This window comes from Crinia signifera, chromosome 1, assembly GCF_055691185.1.
Source record: "Crinia signifera chromosome 1, ASM5569118v1, whole genome shotgun sequence".
Taxonomy (NCBI): domain Eukaryota; kingdom Metazoa; phylum Chordata; class Amphibia; order Anura; family Myobatrachidae; genus Crinia; species Crinia signifera.
The window spans coordinates 455,195,244-455,218,487 of NC_139217.1; the positions used below are offsets into that span (position 1 = coordinate 455,195,244).

Genomic DNA, 23,244 nt, shown 5'->3' on the forward strand with positions numbered 1-23,244 from the left:
CATTTACATTGACTCATCAGCACCATTTCCCAGCACTTTACCAAGTATAGTAGCTCTTACTAACTGCTTTGGGGCTCAGCTACATTTGTATATAAGTCATTTTAAAAGATTTCTCTCAGATGTAGCAGTACACACCCACGCTTCTAGGTGCCACTTTCACAATCTCTCCATATATGGAACTAGACACGCCCTTTGGGTGGGGCATGACACTCCCCTCAATGGGGCACTGTGCAAAATTCTATTACCAACTATAATCTCCCTGAAACTAGTTTTCAAAAGTAGGCAAGTATGAATTACATCTCCGATGGTGAGTGCACTGTGGGCCTAATTTGACGTTTGCTGCCGATAACAAACTCATTAATACTAAATATATCACAGTGATAAATAAAAGTAAAATAGCAATGACACTGTAGTGACGGAGGGTTACTGAGAGGGACAGAGAACCTGGGCACTTCCCACACACAACCCTCTTATTAACAAAGTTCTGTTTCCATATATGTTATCAGCCGATAAGGAAAATACAGTTACGAACTGACGCCTAGCTTTTATAGATTTATATTGCTGTGGAAACCAAGCACCAATCAATTCCTTAACCTCCTTTATAACGTGTTCCCCGTGGTTTGGGTGGAATGGCTCCCTGTCACAGTAAAGTAATATTAATGAGAATGCAGCATACTGATTATAAACCAGTACTGTATGGACATCGATCGCAACATTGTGCCATAGTGATGGGATTATATCTTAAATAAATTACTTGGGGCCTTATTCTGACTGCCTGGCAAGGCTGGGAAAGTTTGCCATGGGTGCACGCACAATGTGTCTAAACATCGGTCCTCCGGTCTAACGCCATCTACAAATTTCAAGTGCGAACGCACGGAGGACCGAATGAATCAAAATAAGGCCCTTAATACCAGAAATACTGGTTAACAAAACTCCATGTAAAATTAGTTTACCGGCAAACACAAAACATGGTTATAGGACATTGGCTAGCCAATCGCAGGCATTTTTCCCATAGCCAGCCAATCACAAGCCTTTTCCCGTGGCCAGCTAATCACAAGCCTTTTCCCGTGGCCAGCCAATCACAAGCCTTTTCATATGACCAGCCAATCCTAAGCATTTAGCTTGGCCAAATAGATCATTTATGGGTGGTCTTGTCTGCATGTATATTTACATCACTGAGGGGGTACTTACTAAGATGGTAGGGGCTGCAGGTACAATCATTACTGCTAACATATTATAGTACGATGTTTGGTGAACCCCAGAGTGTTAGAGGCCTGTTCGACAGAGGTGACCTCAGCACTGGTGGGCAATTTTTTTGGCTAAACATATGCTAACAATCTCTCTTGAGAAGATTGTTAACTGGTGTTCAAATTCAAATAGGGGAGCCACACCCACTTAGGGATGGCCATCAACCATCGATGATTAGAAATCATCGATAGTTTATGGTCGATGTCGAATAGTTTTGCCATCGATGGGGGGGAGAACCAGATGGTTTTCCCCCCCATCGATGCAAGCTTATTCGAATAGTTTAATTTTTTTGCTTTTTCCCCAAGGCGCCGGGACATGGAGCATAGCTCCACCCCTGACACCCTGGAAGCCCCGCCCCCGTGTTTTGATTGGCCCACAGGCCAATCAATCAAAAACAATGGATGGTCATACAATGACTAGTAATACAATATCGATGGCCAGTTGCACTTTTGCCATCCATGGTAACCATCGATTGCAAAGGCAACGATGGCCATTCCTACACCCACCGCCAGTGAGTCAGCTTGGAATGGCAGTGTATGGAAGTGGGTGTGGCTTCCTTTTTGAATTTTGAACTGTGCTGCAGCAGCCCCTCCTCTGGAGCTGTAAAGATGAGCCCCGGTGCTGGGAGCGCTCTCCTGCTCCCAGCGCCGGAGCCACAGTGTGAGGGGGAGAGGGAGCTGAGTCCCCAGTGGGACCAAGCTCCAGACAGCGATGGGATCAAGACACCGATCCCAGCGCTGACGGTGTGGGTGGCGAAGCGTCGCTCGCGGCAGTTCAAATCGGCGAATCGGCGGCCAATGGCAGATGGCCACGGCAAATCAATCAGCGCTTGCCGCGCCGTCCCCAAGCCTGCCCCCGGCGTCTGACGTCAGACGCCGCCGGGAGGCGAAGGAGGAGGGAGAGCCCACACCGGCGGAGCACAGGAGTGCCCCGGCTGAAGAAAGAAGATGGCGCTGGACCAAGAAGACGGCGGCGAAGAGGAGAAGGACCCCGTCAGCCGCGGCAGACACAGGAGGACGCCGGGATCAAGCAAGAAGATCTCCGGCGTCATCTGGCTGCAGAGAGGAAGAGGCGACGCCGCTGGCCAGGACAGGCCAGCGGCAGAAGAAAGAAGATGGCGGCCCCTCGCAGCATCAGGTAAGTGGCCCCAGTGCCACTTACCCTCCTCCACTGGACCACCGGGTGTTCGGGCATTAGGCCTGTGGGCATAATCATGCCCCCTCGGCCTGTGGGTGGGACAGTCGGGCCCTCTTGGCTCGTGGGTAATTGATTGTTGGGCCCTCCTGGCCCTTGGTACTTCACTGGGCCCTCCTGGCCCCCAGGGCTTCCCTTTTTCCCTAATTAGCTGGGCACGAGGCCCGTGGCACATCACCGGGCACAAGGCCCGAGGCCCCCCTATAGCTCAGGGGCTAATTGAATCAGGCCCCTGGGCCTGTGCCCCAGTCAGGCACTAGGCCTGTGGACCCAGACAGGCACTAGGCCTGAGCCGTCAGTTAGGAGTGATTGTAGTATAAGGCCCTGGTGAAATAGGCGGCAAGTGATTAGTAAAAGGGCGCTAGGTCCCATATTAAGGTTTCAGGTGGGTGGTTGTGGTTAACAGGTAGACGTGCTCCGCGGCAGTCCCCTTGTGGTTCCCCAGGTAGCTAACTGGTACCGTTTTGGAGTGAGCATACACTGGCCAGCTCTAGTCAGGAAGGGAGTACATCCGAATACAGGCAGAGGTTGGTTGGTAAGGGCTTGTACTGTATTGTATGTTGTTGTCCGTGCAGAGCAAAGTTGTTTAGATTTTCGTAGTTGTGCTGCATCACATACACTTAGTCAGTTCTAGGGCTTTGTGTTGTAGTTATGTAGTCGTGCCACGTTTAGGTTTGTTAGGCTCTGCACGGGTCTGGTGTTTGTCTCCTTATAGGGACCTGTGAGGAGAACCGAGGGTTGGAGTACAAGAGTGCGGACGCAGTACAAGAGTGAGGACGGTAAGTGTCATCTTGTTTGTCCGTCGGTGTGTGTGTGTTCCTGCCTATCTCCCTTACTTCCTCCATCCAGGGCGTACGCGGACCTTGTACCCCGCGCAAGGTCAAGGCCTCACCTAGGTGCGCAAGTGCCAATAGGTGACATTCTGTTCTCTGAGGCAGTGCGCCGATGATGATGTTTCCCGGAGCCCGAAGGGTGCCTCTGTAGAGACGTCGCGGGACGGAGGGCGCATCGGACTTCATCCAGGAGGAACAGCTCTCACCTACTCTCCTTCCTCCTAGGTGCTCGTGTCCGGGTGCCGGAGAATTCCAGGACCGTGATTTGGCACGGACTGAAGGTGAGAGGGTGTGGCGCCAGGTAAGTGGTCCGACGACACCTGCACGGCAGCAGGCACCACACCGCACCGCCCCTACACCCATCTCACAGAGCCGCCAATGATGACAATAATATATTAGTAATTGGGCCTCACCACCCTAGCTGTCATGGGGCTATACGGTATTTGTGTTTGGTTCATTTCAGTGATTTTACAGACTAGATTAAACAAAGCAATGGTCATTGTGCAATTAATATGAATGAAAAACTCACTGTGAAAATGTTTTCACGCTTTCGCTATTTATAAAGCCTCCGTAACAAACCTCTGTCATGAAGGCAGCGCGGACCTTTAGCAACGCAGAACTAGCTTCCCGGACGCTGGATCGGGTTGCACCTTTATATAATGCAGTTTACATTTTCCATTATCCCTCTGGTGGTCTGCGCAGAGCTTGGGAGTATTCTGGTTACAAGATTATTCCTCTGATAATGTGCATAATCCTATGCGGCTATTTTAGTTACAGTACAATCGGGCTTCTGGAGAATTACGGATGAAGGGGAAGGTCAGCAATTTAAATTGTTTCATAAACTGGGTGAAAATAATTGAAATATAAATATAGGACAAGCACAGCAAACAGAGGCATAAGGACACGTATCTAGTACAGTATGTTGTTGGGAAGTTTAATGATTTCGGGGTATACTGGGCTACGTACAGGCTGCACAAAAATCATTTGATGGTGAGTTATTGTGAATGGACTTGCAGCTTGCACCGGGCAGATGTCACTGGATGGTGGCGATTCGCAGGTCAGACGGTTTTAGGCTTTCAGCAGGGAAATGTTTAAAAGCATATTCCCATGCTGCAGAGTGAGGACCAATGGAGGTGGCGAATTTTAAGAGGTAGACCTGGAGAGCAGATAAACCCTTTATTAATGATTTCTTATATAGTGCAGCAAATTCCGTTGCGCTTTACAACCAGAAACAGTGATAATACATAAAGTAATAACAGAAAGACATAGAGGTTGGAGGGCCCTGCCTGCAACTTACACTCTATAGGGAAATAGGCATTGACACACAAGGATACTGTAGGTGTTCTCTACTGTATAATGGTTCCCAGATTGCAAAGGTTCTTAGGGCGGGATGTACCAAGCAATAGTGGTACATCCCTCCGCACATTGCATTGAGACTAATCGCGTATTTACTAACATATGCAATTAGTATCCCAAAGGGCTGCCCTTTGGGACGCAACCGGTGGAGGGGTGAGCGGGTCTCCGCGGCTCCACCCCTCCTGTTCCCAGCAGCCTCCTCAATGTCTGCAGGGCCTACTGGGCTCTGCCTCCTCCTCCCTGCATGTGGAAGGTGCTAGGGAGGAGGAGGTCACTGGTCTGGGCTCCCCTTACATCCGGTTAGGGGGAGTTGCACGGGTAGTGCGGGGCGGCAGGGACGCGAGGATGCGAAAAGGAGCCCATAGGCTTCTATGATATTATGCCAGCTTGCGGCAAAGCCCTGGCAGGGCTTTAGTGCATCTGAAAACAGGGTTTTTACATCATTTTCAGTTTAGTACATCCCGCCCTTGCTGCGCTGTATGATACGGTGACCCAGCAATGTTGGGCAGGGGATCCGGGCAGCGAGGATCCGTGCAGCGCCGCAGCGGGGTCCATGCAGCGCTTGGGAGGCTGCGGGGTCCCTACGGCGGGTGGGAACTCAGTGGACGGCTCCCTGTGGCAGATAGGAACTAGTAGCGCTTTCAGATAAACAAAGAATTGTACATTGGTCTCGTTTGGTTTATGGCCTTTGTGCTCTCTGTCTTCGCACAGATGGCTCACACATGTGCACAGTCTGCCGTGCACGTGCGCAGTTGCTGGATAATTGCTCGTGCTGCAAACTTGCTGCACAGCGAATAGGCCTTAATCAGGCCCAATATACAGTACCATTTTTTTATGTATGTAAAGCGACATTAAGTTCTGCAGTATAAAAGCGCTATATAAATAAATCTATTGTTATTATTTGTCGCTCTCTACTTTATCTCTCTCTCTAAGCTTTGATTCCTCTCCCTCTCAGATTTGTCCTTCAACACTGCGACACCTTAGGGGGCATATTGAGCTTCATCTGAAGCATTAAAGTATCACATTGTGCAGCACGGAGCAGAATTACTGCACTCGCTGTGCTCTCTGGAGCCTTATTCTTGCTAATGCTGACGTATTTCTGGGATTACTCTGCTGCCGTCAACAAAGGTCCTGTTGACGCGCACCGCAGCCTGGTCAGCACATGGAAGGAATGGAAGCACCGAGGATAATTGTCACACCAGAAATGCAAAATGCCCCATATTACTGTCATAATAAATCGAATAATTAACAGAAGATTTTCTAACTATTTATAATTAGCTACAAATATTGAGCATCGCAAACTTTTTCCATTGTATACCAAGCATTCTTCACACTTTTAATATAGTGAGGGGGGGGACATACTGTATATGTTACTCTATATAGCGCAGAATGTAGAATTCTTAATGATAGAATACAAAAAGACCCATAAATTGTTCCTTTTTACATTTAAGTTAGTTTAAAAAAAAAACATTTTAAAATATGTTTTTAATATTTGAAACAATTATGGGAGCGTTAGGCACTGTGAAGGGAGGGTTAGGGATGGTGAAGGGAGGGTTAGGGATGTGAAGGGAGGGTTAGGGATGGTGAAGGGAGGGTTAGGCACTAAGGGGTACATTATGGTTAGGCACTAAGGCTGGGATGTATCAAGCGAAAAATGCAATAAAAACTCAGGTTTTTATATGGATCAACGCAAGACCGCCGCATTTCCGACACAGAGGGTAACACCAGATTTTTAGATTACCCTACAGAAGCCTAAGGAGTTATTTTCATGTCCCCTGCTCCCCCACACTGGAAACTGCTGCCCCGCACTGCCCACTCCGCCCCCTCTCCTGCTGTGCTGCCCAGACCCAGTGACCTCCTCCTCCCTGGCAGCAGTACTTCCCCTTCCGGGTCCCTGCAGCAGGAGGCTCCTGGGCATAGGAGGTGAGATGGACCTGCAGGGGACAAACAAACCAAAAAACTCATGTCACCCTTTTTCCAGGTCGACCTCTTCATGCCGACTGTTGACCATGCTGAAATTTTCACCATGTCGACCTAATGCACCTTGACCTCTTATGTGTTGACCTTTTTGACTGTTGATGAATAGGAGTCAACCTTTTAAGCATTTTTCTACTGGCCTCAAAAAAATGATTGAACCCCCCCCCCTTCCCGCCCTTCCCCCCCTCTAAGAAGGGTTTCTTAGTTTTGCACAGTCAGGCGTACAGCTATACACCAGGGGAATTGCTGATATTAGCATTAGTACACAGCCGCAGATGCAAAACAGCTAAAGCGCTCACAGCATCCGGGATCAGCCTCTAACTGTGCTGCTGATCCTGCATGATCTCACTGTACGATACATGTGCATGGTTACATAAGAGGAAACGTCAGCCCAAAGCCCATTACACTGATCCCCCTCCTCTCACTAGTTACTTATGCAAAAAGATTTATCAGCTGAAAATCTCTCAACAGCCTAACAAATCTGGGACATTTACCCCCCACACACTGGGTCTGATGCAGAGCTACTGTATACGCAACATGTCACACGCGCCTTGTACCAGGGGACATCTCTATTGCACATGTGTAATTTGACAAAGAATCCTTGCTTTTCAGCTCTTTTCCACAATTGCCTAAAACTTTTGCACAGTAACCACTGCGTCTATGGCCCTCAACGTTGCCCATATCTTAAGGGCCGTACACACGTTTGGATTTTTGGCCATTTTCGATTCGATTTTGCTTATAGGAGCAAAATCAGATCGAATCCTGTAAGAAATCGTTTCGGTTTGTTGTTCCTTTCGATCTAAATTCGATTCGATGCGCGCTCCCGTTTTCGCCAAATCGAACAAAAAAATCCTCTATGCAGCCAAGGAAATCTCGAAAGGGTTTTAGTAAATCGAATGTGTACAATGTACCATGAATGTATATCAAATTCTATATCGAATTCGATATCTAATGCAAAAGTAGAGATCTAATGCCAAATCGAATGGAAAGATCTAATGCCAGATCTAATAGAAAATCGAATCTAACATCAAATCAAAAGCAAATCGATGTGTGTGTACTGGGCTTATGTGCTTCTTCAAAAGAGCTTAAACAGCACATCTTGAAAGACCAATAGCCTTGGAGAGACCTTGTTGATGCAGTATAACTAACTTGTCTCTTGTTGCTGTGCTCAGTCTTGCCATAGTGATTGACTTACAGTATGACATGAAACTGTCTTACACAACCTCACCTTTGTAGTAGATTTGTTCATTCCTTACCCAGTTTTAAGCCTCCTACACAGCTGTTTCTGTTTCAGTTAATGACTGTGTTTCAACCTACATATGAAAATGATCATCATTATCACCTGTTTGGTATGATTGGTTAATCCTACATCTGATTATAATCCTACAAACCCATAATAATGTATGCTGTTTTGAAGGCAAAGGGGGGTCACACCAAATATTGATTTGATTTAGATTTCTCTTTTGTTCATTCACTTCACATTTTGATAAAAAAAAAAAAAAAATCTTCTATTTTCTTCTCTTACATTGCAACCTAAATCTTTTGCACAGTACTTTATACATTTGACACTTGATGTGCCATTTTTTAGTGCAATTTATCCCATGTATTTCCCAGGGAGCTGCGGGGGACAGGAAGTCCGGGCTATGGGTGCAGCGTCACGCAGGGCAGGCAGTCTGCAGTATCCGGGAAGTACTGAGCGGATACTGGTGACAGCGGTGGCAGAAAGTGAATTTTTAAAAAATATATATTTTTTAATATAGGTTTGCCGCTGATTGGCTGAGAGTGCTCTCTCTTTCTCTCAGCCAATAAGCTGTGAGACAGCGAGACCGTTGATTGGCTGAGAGAGAGCACTGTCAGCCAATTAGCGGCAGGCCTATCTTTTGAAAAACGTTCTGCTGCCGCTGTCTGCAGTGTCTGCTCAGCGCTTCCCGGACACTGTGAACTGCCCGCCCCACGTGATGCTGCACCCACAGCCGGGACCCCACGCTGCCCGCCCCCTTCACATAGGTAGCACCGATCGGGCCAACACATCGTGGGTACTAAAAAGCACCAGCGATGTGCCTCTGATGGGTCCAATCCAACAGATTGAACCTGCAGCAGGTTCAGGGGGGATGCTCTAACATCCGCGCTCCCTTACCATCGCATATCGCCCCCCATCGCCTACATAATTATCGCATATGCTCTTACCTGTATATATGCAATAATTATGGCAAAGGACAGCTCTTGCGCTAAGAGCTGTCCTTTGCGGTAAGAGAGAGCAGGTCCCATCGGGACCCAGCAGCTCCCCCCTCCCTCCCTTACCCGGCGCTGCTGCTGCGCCGGGCTCTCCTCCTCCCTGCACCCAGAAGAGGATCATAGTGCAGGGAGGAGGAGGTCACAGGTCCGGGCAGCACAGCACTGTGCTGCCCGGCTACAGGTAAGGGAGGTTCGATGCGGGGTAGCTGGGGTCGGTGCGGGCGGCGGTGGGTTGCGGTAGAAGCCCATAAGCTTCTATGGGGCATCGACAGATTTTTCTGGCGTTGCCCCCCGTCACGATAACCCTGCGGGGGATGCTTAGAGCATCCCAAAATGCGGTAAAAACCCGATAATGGGGTTTTTACTGCATTTTTTAGTTTAGAGAATCTCCCCCTCAATCTGGAGGGTCCGACTCAATATGCAGGGGACAGCTGTCTGCGGCCATTTTATCGTGGGCCGTCTGCATAGAATTATTCATTGAAGCCAGGAGGGGAGCCGGGACGCGCAGACAGGTAAGCCTGCGGCGATGGGGGGGGCACCGGCGGCCGGGGTGGGGAGGCCGGCGGGGCGGGGAGGGGGGGGAAGGCCCCCCATTAACGGCGGGGGGGGGGGGCGCCCCAAACCAAGCTACGCCACTGGACAGCGCATTGGGTTAGATGGGATGTCAATCACATCCGATTTGGGATGATTTCTCAGCCGATCAGTCTGAATCGAGGGAAATCAGCCCAAATCAGATAAGTATATGGGGGCCTTTAGTGTAAGACTTGCAGAGAAATGGGGTCCCTTGGCGATGGGCTGCAAGCTTAAATGCATTGATCAATTCATGAACTAAAACCCCATTATTTATTTTATTATTTGTACATTAAGGTGAGTTAGTTTATATTATGGTGAGTGTTGAGCTCCATGTATCTAAATAAATAAATACTAGGTGATTCATCGCGCCCTACGGGCGCTCTTCACACCGTCGTAAGGGGCTGCGCCCCCTTAATTTGTGAACATTTGTATATGAGAAAGATGGTTAGAATTGTATGTAAGATGCCTGTATTGCAACTTGAGTTATAGGTGAAATGTGTTAAATAGAGAGCATATGATGTGGAAGGGGGTGTGTATTGTTTTGTTTAATTAAAAAGCGGTTACAGAGTAAGATGTACATTGATAGTGTGGATGGTACAGTGACATTTGTGGGTGTGGGGGGGGGGGGCTGTGTGTGCATGTTGTTTAGGTGTGTGTGTGTGTGTGTGCAATAGTATAGTAGGGTGTTTCTGAGTCAGCGGCTCCCCACTGGCGGAGGTCACGACACAGGAAAACAGGAGGCTGGGTAGTGATAGGGGTGTGTGGGCATAAGGGGGACTAAAGAGGAGGGTGGGAGATACTGTGCAGCTTCTGCCAGTGGGTGAGGGTCCAGTGTGGCAGTACAGGAGTACAGGATGGTGGCCCTGAGTCAGTGTCTCCTCCTACTGGGTGGGAGTTAGGGTACATGAGAGCAGGAGGCTGGGCTATGAGGCATGATAGGGGCATGTGGCCAAAACAGCGTCAGCGACTCCCCAGTGGTGGAAGTTACGGTTCAGGAGAGCAGGAAGCTGGGTAGTGATAGGGGTGTGTGAGTATACGGGGGACAAAAGAGGGGCTTAGGGGTGCCGTGAATTGTGGGAGGGGCGTGGGGGGTGCCGTGAATCAAGGGAGGGAGGGGGCGCAGGTGTCCGCGAATCGCGGGAGAGGGTTCGCAAAGCGTGGGAGGGGGCGTGAATTGCGGGAGGGGGGGGTTGCAAATTGAGGGAGGGGGGGTGTGTGGGGGGTGACGTGAATCGTGGGAGGGGGCGTGAATCGTGGGGGGGGGTGCGCGGGGGGTCCGTGAATTGCGGGAGGGGGGGGCACGGGGCGCGATAAATCACCTAGTTGGTTATATATTCTTGTAGAAGGATGGTAGGATGTTGCTGTCATTCAGAATGCATTTACATAAACAGTAATAGTAGCAGTAAAAGATCTGACTTAAAACACCTACAGTAAAACAGAACAGGTGTTATATATTATACAAAGAATTGGTTGATGATGTGTAGGTTGATGTGCACATAGTTGTCACTGTAAAACAATTGCTACAAGAAAAAATCAACACAGAAAGGTCAACACATGTAAATGTTGACATAAGTGTGGCACTTCATTGGTGTCCATGTCGACACATGAGAATGAATATGAAAACATTCAAAAAAGAAAAATAAATCTTCAAAAACTCATGTCAACCTTTTTCATTGTCGACCATAGCCGTGTCAGTGTTTTGCATGTGCCATTTAATCCTGGGGTTGCCGTGAATTGCGAGCGGGGGTGGGGGGGGAGGGAGGAGGTGAGGTGTGTCCGCGAATCACGGGAGGAGGGGTCGTGGGTGGATGCCGTGAATTGCGGGAGGGGGGGTCGCGCGCGGGGGGGGGGGTGAGGGTGCCACGAATCGTGGGAGGGGGGGACGCGGGGGTTGCAGTGAATCATGGGAGGGTGGGTCGCAGGGGCGGGGGGTTGTCGCAATGACAGGGGGGGGATCGCGGTAGGGGGGGTCGCGGGGGTGGGGGGTACCGCGAGGAAGGGGGGGCCTGGGGGGTTGGCACAAATCGTGGGAGGGGGGGTCGCGGGGTGCCACGAATCGCAGGAGGGGGTGTGTCACGGGGTGGGGCCGCAAATCGCGGGAGTCGCCGCGAATTGGGGGGGGGTGTGCTGTGAATCACGGGAGGGGGGTCGCCGGGGTGTGCCGCGAATCGCCACAAGAAAAAATCAACACAGAAAGGTCAACACATGTAAATGTTGACATAAGTGTGGCACTTTATTGGTGTCCATGTCGACACATGAGAATGAATATGAAAACATTGAAAAAGTGAAAAATAAATCTTCAAAAACTCATGTCAACCTTTTTCATTGTCGACCATAGCCATGTCAGTGTTTTGCATGTGCCATTTAATCGTGGGGTTGCCGTGAATGGGGGGGGGGGGGGGAAGGACACATTGCTCTGTTTCTGGACTTTCTTCTTAATTTATGGATTACCATCACCTGTGCTTAAACACCTTTCTTATCAATTACCCTGTTTAAAACAGGTGATGACAATCATAAATTAAGATGGAAGTCCACAAACAGAGCATTCTGTCCCTCCTGGAGAGGGTCATGTTGGGAGGTATGGAGGTGTGGGGCGCTCACCTGGTGTGTCTGGTGAGTAGCTGTGTCTTTGCTGTGTAACATGGAGAAGCAGAGGGTGTCTGGGCTGGTTCTCTGTCGTGTGAGTCAGTCATGTGAGTCAGAGGCTCCACCCAGCGTTACAGCTTCAGACACACTTTGAGTGACAGATGTAGCCAAATATATGAGATATACAGATGGGTCTTGTCCCATCTTGGCAGGGGATGGCGCTGGCGTCGCCAGCCGCCATCCCCCGCCAGCGCCATGGCGATGGTGAGAAGGGGACGCGCGCGCACGAGAGGCGCGCGCGTCCCCTTCCGACGGCGCTTCCATCCGTTCCCCCAGGTCCCCGCCGGCTTGCCGGCGGTAACCCGGGGTCCCCGCCGCCTGCCCGCATCCCCCCCTAACCCCCCCTAACCCTGTCCGTCTCCCTGAGGTGGAGACGGACAGGGTTTCCGTCGCGCTGGCGACGGAGACTGAGACGCGCGTGCGCGTGAGACGCACGCGCGTCTCAGTGCATTCGCTGGCGTGGCTGCTGGCGGGTCGCCAGCGCAGACGCCATGGCGACCCGCCAGCAAGGATGGGACCTGACCCATCTGTATAGCGGTAGAGGCGGCGGCACTCCCAGCAAGCGATGAGTAGGTAAATAAAGTCCGGTGCCTTCCACAGGTACAGTATCAACTCCAGTCAAGGAGCCAACCAAATAGACAATGTAGTGGGGACGGCGGCACTCGGTTCAAATAAACAACACGGCAGACGTAGTTACCAACGTTTCGTGGCCAGAGTTGCCACTTTATTAAAGGTGCCAGTGAACAAACAAAAAGTATAACACACTTACTTAAATAGCCCACTGAGTCGTCCATGAGACACGGCGTCCAGCCCCGCTGCGTCAAATGATGACGTCATCTGCTGTAAGCGGCGCTGTGTGCTACGGAGGAAGCACATTATCTAAACACCAGAATCTAATTAGAAAAAGAAAAGGAAAACATAAATGAACAATTACATAAATAAACAACACAGATAAAATGAGCAGTGTATATTACAGTAGAAATATTGGACGATATATATATATATATTTATATATTTATATCCAAGCCATAAGGAGGATCAGAGAGTACAGCACTGACTAAGATGTAGAACAGAAAATCATTGCTTTTCTGACAGTCGCCAGGCCGTATAATCAATTTATTTCTATTTTTGCTGAGAACAACACGTCTCTGTGACATTCAGATCCAAGAGCACCTGGAGAGCACAGCAGCCGCAGGCTTGGCAAGGGGTGGTTGGGTGGTGTTCCCTAAGGTAATACACACTGTGCAAGCCAAACACCAACAATCACAGGCAGCTATCCAGACAGTCCTGACTGTCCGCACTGGCACAATCTATATGGAGCAGGTCACAGAGTACAATGAATGAGAGATAGAGGTGAATTACATGTGATTCCTAGATCTGTGTCTTCTCCACGGCAAAGGTGAGTTATATAAGGGTAGTCTATAAAAAGATTCAAGCCAGGAAAACGTATTATATTCAGAACTGGATCTATACCAGTAAATACTGCAAGTACAGTACATTAGGAGCCTAATTCTGGTTGGCGCGGTAAGCAGAATTGTGAATGCAATGCAAATAGCGATGCATTCGCGGATCCATTTGCAAAAACCGAACCATCGAACAGTTATTTTCTGTCTGCACCAGTCTAGCGCTTCCACTGAACTGCTAAAGAACTAAGCTGGAAGTGGTCATTGCTGACATCAGAGACCCACACAAAAATTGTTGGGCACCAGGGCCGCCAATAGGGGGTGCTGTGGGTACAGCTGTCCTGGTCTCCGGAGGACCCTGGGCAGCTCATCTTGCCCCCCCCCAACTGCCTCATTGTGCTCAGTGCACTGAACAAAGCAGGTCCCGAAGCACACGCTTATTCAACCCAGGAAGCTGGTGGCCAATTAAAATGCTGCACCGGCTTTTGAGACACTCAGAACTGCAGCCAATCAGAGCGGCTACGTGAACCCTGATTGGCTCACCAGCCGGTGCTGCATTTTAATTGGCTGCCGGCATACTGAGTTGGGGGAGCAGGAGCCGGGTTACGGTAAGTCAAGTGAGGAGGAGGGGGGCCCGGACTGGAAATGAGTCCCGTGCCCAAAAATTCCTGATTTCAGCCCTGTTGGGCACACATGCATTTTCACAAACACACCCAAACCATGCCATGTTACTGCCCCTAAATGCCAGCTTCCTGTCAATCAATCTGCGACTGCTATGTGTATGGATTTTTTTTAGCTAATGACATCGCCCGTGTAAATTCTCTAATTACCGATCCATGCTGAATTAGATCCAACTTACGTAAGCTTAAACACTGCAAACAAAACAAGGGAAAATATGCAAAATACATTATGGCCCTTATTAAGATCTGATCCCAGTACAAATTTGTTCTCAAAATGGGCAAAACCATGTGCACTGCAGGTGGGGCAGATGTAACATGTGCAGAGTGAGTTAGATTTGGGAGAGTTATTTTGTTTCTGTGCAGGGTAAATACTGGCTGCATTATTTTTACACTGAAATTCTGATTTCAGCTTCAACACACCCCACCCAAATGTAAATCGCTCTACTGGTTACATCTGCCCCACCTGCAGTGCACAAAGTTTTGCCCAATTTGAGAACACATTTGTACTGTGATCAGATCTGAATAAGGGCCGATATTTATTTATGTATTACCAATTATTTATTGCAGAAAACATTGCAGAACATGGGTCACAAGCTAGACTGATATTGTATCACATGCAGTCATAATACCCACAGAAGTACAGTAGCAATACCTTTTGGGCCTTAAGGTTTAGTTCCAATGCGGGAGGGGAGGAGCATCAGATGGAGGAGGGCCTTGTACGTGAGAGCTTACATTCAAGTTAAAAAATGTGAGATGATATATATTAAAGTCTGAAAAATACTCAGCAGCTATCGCGTACAGCCTCAAATATGATACCTCAGCAACTGCCCACCGGGAAGCCTCTGTCGCCTAGGCTTGGGTTGAAATCATGTACAAATGGCCATATTTTGACAGATTGAGCCAATTTCATCCCGACAATGCACTGTGTATTCCCTTCTCTACACGCATGAGCATCTCAAACGCTTGCGCATCCCATTGCCGCAAAGTGAATACACGGCACATTTTTGGGATGAATGAAAATGGCTCCATCTGTATGGGCACCTGTAGGGAAGGAACAGTGCTGTAAATAGACATTTTGGTGCCTTGTGTCAGAAAGGGAATTGATGGCCTCCCCCAAACTCAAAATATGGACAATGCGTTCCGAAGGCCATGGTGCCATTTTTTATCATGCCCTCAGTCATACTCACAGCCTCGTGGGGAGGAGAAGTTTTGCCTATGGTGTCAAAAATCTTTGCACCGGCCCTGCTTGGGAGAAACAAGCCATTGAACCTACATAAGTAAGGAGAGGCTTTGAAGAAAGACGCAAGACTAGAAGCACATTCTATTGACACAGGATCGATCCAGGCCTAGGAGAGGTCCATCTCTGGACCAGAGTGAACCTTGGTGTCAATATGTGGAAGAGATACACCTGATTTCTTGGACCAATCCATCGGAATCAGGTGAAATCGACGCATAAGTGTATATGGGCCTTCGAGTCGCACAAGCTGTAGAAGCAATTTGTTGGATTGTATCCGAGCCGGGCAGGCTTGGCTGGGACTGCATGCGATATATTCAGGTGCCACCACTAGGAAGCTTTAGGCATTTGCATGTGGGCGCCAGCCACTGGAGGGCAAGGCAGCGGCAGCCACCCCCCTGGGGAGCCAGTAGAGCAGCACCTGCACCCCCCCATGGACGGGTCAGGGGTGGCTGCATCAACCGACACAGTGGGGGCAGGTGTGTGTGTGTGTGTGGGGTCACCTGGGGGCACTGACGTGACTTGCACCGGCCCTGGATATATTGTATGCGAAAGAACCACACATGAGTTATCACATGATCCTGCTACCCGTGAAGGCCCCCCGGTGGCTCACGAAGGTGGTTGCAATAAACCTCTCCATGGGGAGAAGTGGCACAAGTGTATGGCCAGCTTTAGGATGAATGCCTATATGGTATGGCATGTTCTCTGCAGGGGGCAAACTCCAGAATGACTGAGATTCACCAATAAAGTTGCTGCTGAAGGAATCATTTTTTATACAAGAACTAGATTAATTAGCATTGAATTGATAGATTACTTTCCTTTTCCCCTTGAAAAAGACAGGTTATCCCGTTGAAACACGTTGGCAGGAGAGGAGCTTGCTGCATTTAATCCTGGGAATCACTGCTTGTGTGTAAGGACAGCGATTGGGGTATAAGGCCAATACCCCAGTCACAAGGTACCGTACCATTCCATCTGGTGTTCCCAGTTATTTGTATCTTTTTTTAAATAAAAACATTGTCACCATTTTTGAAAGCAAAACCTCTGTCTTTCCATTTTATATTTACAATTGGTGAGAGGAGTCTTTCAGTGACAAACGGACCTCTATTAAAGATACCTTGATACGACTGTATTAACACATTAACCTGTGAGTACGGTACGCATCCTATACTTGACTTTGGAAATCGCACCTATGGTGAACCCCTTTCAGGTCTAAAGAATCCTTTATGTGCACCATTCTCGTAACTTTTCCGTGAGTGCGGGTACGCTTATAGTTACCCTTCCCTCAGTTTATATCTTAACAGTTTCAATATCAGGATATTTATTGATTCGTGTTTTATTGTTTTATATACCACGTGGATGTGTTGACAACTTCTCATCGCCCTTGATCCATTTCTCCCAACAGAAATTGTACCTACACGGGGTTCAGCGGTGACCCCTTCTTTTGGATCCGGCTGAAGAAAAGAGATTGCGCCTTGGGACTAATTTCCATTTGTTTTTGTACTTTCCTTTTCCCCTCTACCCAACATGTTTTATTTTGTACTTTTACAAAGTTTTTATTTCTTTTATTAAGGTGCCCTGGAGAGCTCGAGGAATATTTCACATCTGAATTAAATATGAATCACGGGAGGAAAATGTGTCAGCTCAGAGGCTTAATAACATACTGCCGTCATTCTTCTCTCAGTTTCTTTCCTTTCTGTACATTAAATCAGAGCAGATGGGCAGGAATTATGGCATAAATATTAAGGATCAATACACCAATCACTGTGCAATAAAGCTGGAAGAGCATACGGATGCCATATATGCTATACAAAGTTATTAGTCGGACCATAGTTGTGGCAATTCTGCAAAGTCAGCTTTATAAACCATACTTCTGAGACTGGAATTATATCAGGGTTGCCTACCCTCCCGAAATGGCCGGAAGGCTCCCCCTCCCCCGGCCCCCCAGAAAGGTAGGCGACAATGCCGGTCCCCCCCTCCCTGCATCCCCCACAGCACCGTTAATTTCCTGCGATTCACAGCTTTTTTCGGGGGGCGGGGGGGCTAAAGATGCGAATTGCATCATTTAATCCTGCCGTCTCATCAAAGACCCACGAATTGTGGGATTTGCAGTATTCGGGGGTTGGGCTTGATGAAGTCTACATCAGGCCCCGCCCCCCCGAAGTGCTGCTGCGGAGGGGGGTTGGGGCTTAAATGACGGGAAATGCCGCTACCGCTTCATTTTAGCCCCACCCCCTGTGGTATTTGAATCAGCGGGGGAGAGGGTGCGGGGGCTCTGGCAAGCAAGGGGGAGACTTGCCCACCTTCCTGGGTTGCCGGGAGGAGGACCCAATTTTGGGGAGCCTTCTGGCCATTACGGGAGAGTAGGCAAGCCTGAATATATATATATATATATATATATATATATATATATATATATATATATATATATATATATAGAGAACGAGAGAGAGATCTATATATAGAATCAGTGAATCACTGTGTGGCGGGCGTCCTTTGGTCCGGCGGATGATGTCGAGCTGGGCTCTGTCCGCTGGTACAATAGGGGATGTTGGGCACATGTGAGGTTGCAGAGGTGGTCTCAATTTCCCTCTTTCATATTACATTATGAGGTTTTTTTTGCTCTTATGTTGATTTGCTCAGTCAATTTTGTATATGTATTGTTGCTATGTATTATATGTATAGATATATTTTTCTTTTAATAAACATGTTGGGCGAGATTTATTGGGTTTACCGTTTTTGACAAAATGCGATTTAAACTCAAATCGCCGTTTATCGCCATTTTTTTATATCGCATTTTTCCCCAGAAATCGCGTATTGAATGGCTGGCGCAAAGCCGCCCGAAAAGTGCGATACATGGCGATAGACGGCGATAAGGTGCGAATTGAGTCGATGTAATATGCCATAAAAGTGCGATTTCCGGGTTCGGTCATGTGCGTATTAGCGTCCAACCGGAGTGCGATTTACACCAATACACCTGAACAGCCCATACAACATGCTAACCCTTTGGCCCACCTTAGTCCCTTGCAATAAGCATCACACACCCTATATAAAGGGGCGCAGACGCCATTTTACCCTTTGAAAGGGAGTAAGGCGTTTGAGATGGAGAGGAGAGGAGAGGAGGTTTTGTAAGGTGCAGAGAAGACAGAGGGACAGCCAGCTTGGGCCCAAACACCCCAACCACTGGGAGAGGTAGGGGAGTGAGAGCCAGCACTGGCAGAGGCAGGACAGGGAGAGCCAGCATGCTCCCAGCAAGAGCTGCGCCAGGGAGAGGCCACATGGTGGAAGCTGAGCAGGTGGCTATGGAGGATGAGGAGGAAGCAGGCACAAGCCAGGTGTCCTCACAGGAGGAACAGAGTGCCAGGCACACAGAGGAGGAGCTGCAAGAGGGGGATTTCTCGGAGGTGGACTGGCCTGTGCAGGAGGCAGAGGAAGCTGAATTGGAGGTGCTGGGTGAAGAACCAGGACAGGAGGAGGAGGAGGAGGAGGAAGAGGGTGAGCCTGGAAATGTGGAGGAGGATGATGCAGCTCGTACAGCTAGTGGGAGGAAAGTCAGGTTCTCATATGAGGAGAATATGGCCCTGGTACGTGCACTCCTGCCCCTGTATGACCGCCTACTTGGTCCTCACCATCATCGCACAAGTGTGGCAAGGAAGAAGGGGATAAGGGACAGTATAACCTCTGCGGTAAATGCAGTAAGCGCACACAAGAGGAGTGTGCGCAACGTCAAAAAGCGTTACAATGACATCAAGCGCCTCCTCAAAGCCAAGCTTGCCCTGGAGAAGAAAGAGGCCTGTCGCACAGGAGGTGGCCCTAGGCAGGAGGTCCGCTTTAAGGCATATGAGAGGTTGCTATGCCGAATCATCTCACCGGAGGTGCTTCCCGGCATCCACATTGCCGACACAGACAGGCCCCCCACTCCACCGCCAACTGGTAAGTGTCCACACATGTCAATATAATATTTTGCAATGTCATGTGCGCATGCTATTATGCTGCTATGCTTTATGTGTCCAAAAGATTGCTGTGTGTGGAACTACATCTCCCAGCAAAATCACATTTTGCTGCCTTGCATTGCTAAATAATGGACTCTGCATGTTGCTGGGTTATGTAGTTCCACAGATCCTATTAATGTGTGCTGTCCTAAACACTGTAGGCCTGCAGTGTACTTGATTGTTAATCCTTATCAATCCTCTGGGTAGTTGAGAAAGCACTTTACAGTCACTTTTACATGTGTAATCTGCTGGTCTTTCCTGTTATTTGCAAGTGGATGCAAAATATTGTTCACAGGCATAATACTCAAATAACCACTTCAGTTCAAAGTCTTCAAATTCCTTATGTAATCATATCAGGGTCCAAAAGTTTGATTAAGGAAAAGTTTTTAACTGCATCATGCGAAAAATGCCAGTTAGGTGCAAATGATAATAATAGAAAATGTCTTCTTCTTTCAAACAGCTCCAGCTCTGGAGTCCCAGTCTGCTGTTGACCAACATCAGCCACATCCGATTGGTGACACTGTCCAGTCTGCAGGTGAGATTTCAAAGTGTTACACACACACATTGCACATTTCACACATGGCTGTCCCCACCACAGTAGCCTGTGCCAATGCATAATGCATGAGCAACACCTAACCATTCCAACTAAGGTAACATGACCCACCATACACCAATCTGCATAGCATACTTACCACTCTTTTCTCATGTGTAGGTCCTTCACAACCGATGCCTGAACCAACGGATCCCATGCAAAATATCGACGACATGAGTGAAATCATACTGGAGACGGTGACATCGTTGGAGCCTGCACAAAACCAAGCACACCCAGTCAATGAAGCCCCCTATATGCAGTCACATAGGCAGCAGCCCCCAATCAGTGCAGCCACCAACACCCCCACTAGTGCGGAGGAGTTGGCGCAATCCATCCATATTTTTAAGGGGAAACAACTCGCTTTTATGGAGGTGCAGACCACCCAACTAGAAACGGTGAAGGGGTATGTGCGGAACATAGCTCTGCAAATGCGAAGAATTTCGCAAAGTGTGCGGGCTAATGTAGGGACACACATTCGTCTTGTCTCTACATTAGACACACGCTTAGCAGAAATTGGCCATTCAGGGTCAAACTAGAGGTCTAAATACCAACATGGTTGAACAGACCCAAGCAATTAATGGCCAAACAACTGCGTTGATGTCCCTACAAACGCAAATCAGCCTCAGTGCTAGTACTTTGTTAGGTCAGCACCAAACCACATCTACCCAAAGCAGTAGTGTCTCCTCCACACCCATGAGTGGGTCCCCCACGGCGTAGTGTCCGTACTAGGGGTGGTGGTGGCACTACTGGTAAGGGTGCTAATACCCGGGGCAGTATTTAAACATAAATAATCTTCTTTGCATTTACATGTGTATCATGTTTATTCCTTTTTGCATTCACTGTTGCAGTGATTCTTACTGCATATGTTTCATATGGTATGGCCTATGGCCAAATGTTTCTGCAAGTAAAAATTATTTGCATCCAGCAAACTTGTTGTCATTTTTTACAAATGATTACCCACACTGTTCTATTATGTATTGTCAACTAGTGACTTTTTAGCAGCCATGGGACTTTGGGTTGGGTGTGCTTATTAGTAATGGGATTTTAAGGAAATAGTCACATTTGAAGGGGATAAGCATTGGGAAATGCATACTGTATGTAGCCACCACTTTTTTTGCACCATATCAAGCACCTGAGATCAATGATCCATGTCACCTCCATCCATTAAGCCTATGTTAATTTGTAGTTGCCAACATTTGCACACACTGAAAACTACAGTACTTACTTGACATTGTTATAGGTGTTATCATGTTGCCAGCCATAAAGTATGCTGTGGTGGGGTAGCTTTAAGGTGTTGGCCATTATTGTTGGTCTGCTTCTGGGCAATTAACATGGACACGGAAAAGTGTAATGTTAACAATGTATGTGTGTTACAGGTTCCCCATTACTATTCATTGTACACACACAAATTACCTGTGAAATGCTGCAGGATCATTCGTCTACGAACCACATCCCCCCTCCGTGTACTTCGCACTACAACATCAGTAGTTTGAGCTTCCTGCACGACTGCTGCAGGGGCCACATCGACATAATTTGGTTGACCCAAAGCTATGTTATGCAGCATGCAGCAAACCTGGACAACCAAAACCACTTTGGCAGGGTGGTATAGCAGTGTACCTGCTGACCTGTCCAAACACCGAAATCGGCTTTTCAGCACCCCAAAGGTGCGTTTCACTACATTGCGGGTAGCAATATGTGCAGCATTGTAGCGGTGCTGTGCAGGGCTTTGTGGGTTCCGCAGAGGTGTCATGAGCCATGAATGACACCCATATCCTGAGTCACCTAACATGTAAAGGGATTTGTGTGGTCACATATCATGTGGGTAATTGGTACAGAATAGTAGCAGCCTATACTACATTGTTTGGGCTGGTATAAACAATTACAACAGAAATGACTCTTGATTAGAAGGTTCCACACATGGATGGTAAAGGGAAAGACATAGGTAAGCAAACAGCATGTAAACAGTGGTAAGTGACTTACCAAGTAGCCAGCCCTCTGGCATGGTGTGGTTGTGGAAACGGTCCCAGAGAGCTGAGTGCCGCAGGATAGAGGCATCATGGCAGTTCCCGGGATAGCCTGCAACCACACTGAGAATTCTGAGGTTGGCATCGCAGACCACCTGCACATTGAGGGAATGTCTGCCCCTGCGATTCACATAGACATGCTCCCTCACGTGCGGGGCCCGAATCCCAATGTGGGTGCAGTCTATGGCTCCCAGCACATTTGGAAATGCTGAGAGCCGATAGAATGCCACCTTCAGGTCCTGCCACTCGGACTCACAACGTGGGAATGTGATATATGTGCGCCACAGCTTCTTTAATGCATTTAACACTTGAGAAAAATGTTTAGAGAAAGTGGCTTGTGACACCCCCAAGGCCCATGAGCTCACAGACTGAGTGGAGCCTGTGGCAAACAAGTGGAGGGCACACATTAATTTCTGAAGCCCAGACACTGCATAGTTGGCCCCCCCACAAGGGTCCAAATCATCTCTCACCTGCTCATATAAGTTCAACAGGTTCTGTCGGTTCTTCCTAAACATGTCCACCACCTGTTGATCAGAGAGGGAGTCCAGGTACACCCTGGCACGGTACCGACGAGAAGCACAGAGTGGTCGGGGTACCTGGATCTGGTGGGCAGCAGCAGCATCCCTCCTGCGTAGCTCCTCCAAACGGGCCAGCTCACACACTAGCAGCTCCAGTCCACTGTGCAAAATGTCCATCTCAAACAGCCTCACAGGTGTCCATAATCATGTGGGGGTATATGTAGTGGAGTTAGTAAGTGGTATGTGGGTCACCTGTGAGAGATTTCTCCGTTTCTACGCTCAAACGGTGGCGATTTTTTGCAAACCGCCACCCTGGACTTGGTCTGTTTTTTTTTTGGGCAGAAATCGCACTTTGCTGTCGATTTCCAAATGCGGCAGACACTAAATTAGCGATTTGTATCTTTTTCAATGGGAAAACATCTGGATGCGATGTTGTAAATCGTCACTTCAGAAAGTGCGAATTAGCGACAAAAAGTGCGATTTATGCCGCAAATCGGCACCCATTAAGTAGTCGATTTGGGGAAAAAAAAAAAACGGCCGTTTTTGCGATATAAATCGCCAAAAACCCAACAACGATCTATAATAAATGTCACCCGTTGTTTTGAATTTTGTATCATCCAGTATCAGCATGCAGGACAGTCTGTTCTGTGTATACCTATTGTAGTATGGTCAATTAATGACTGCTTGAATACACCTGTGAGTTAAATCTGTGCGGGTATATATACATGTTCTGAGATAACCA

The 23,244-nt window shown here is 48.3% G+C and overlaps 1 long non-coding RNA gene across 1 annotated transcript; it reads right to left on the reverse strand.

Annotated features, from left to right (window-relative positions):
* Positions 1 to 19,734: 19,734 nt before the first annotated feature.
* Positions 19,735 to 21,246, reverse strand: LOC146032291 (uncharacterized). The gene is made up of 3 exons (XR_014457738.1): positions 21,186 to 21,246; positions 20,061 to 20,173; positions 19,735 to 19,897 (listed from the first exon to the last, which is right to left on the reverse strand). It is a non-coding gene; the product is annotated as an uncharacterized LOC146032291 (long non-coding RNA).
* Positions 21,247 to 23,244: the final 1,998 nt, after the last annotated feature.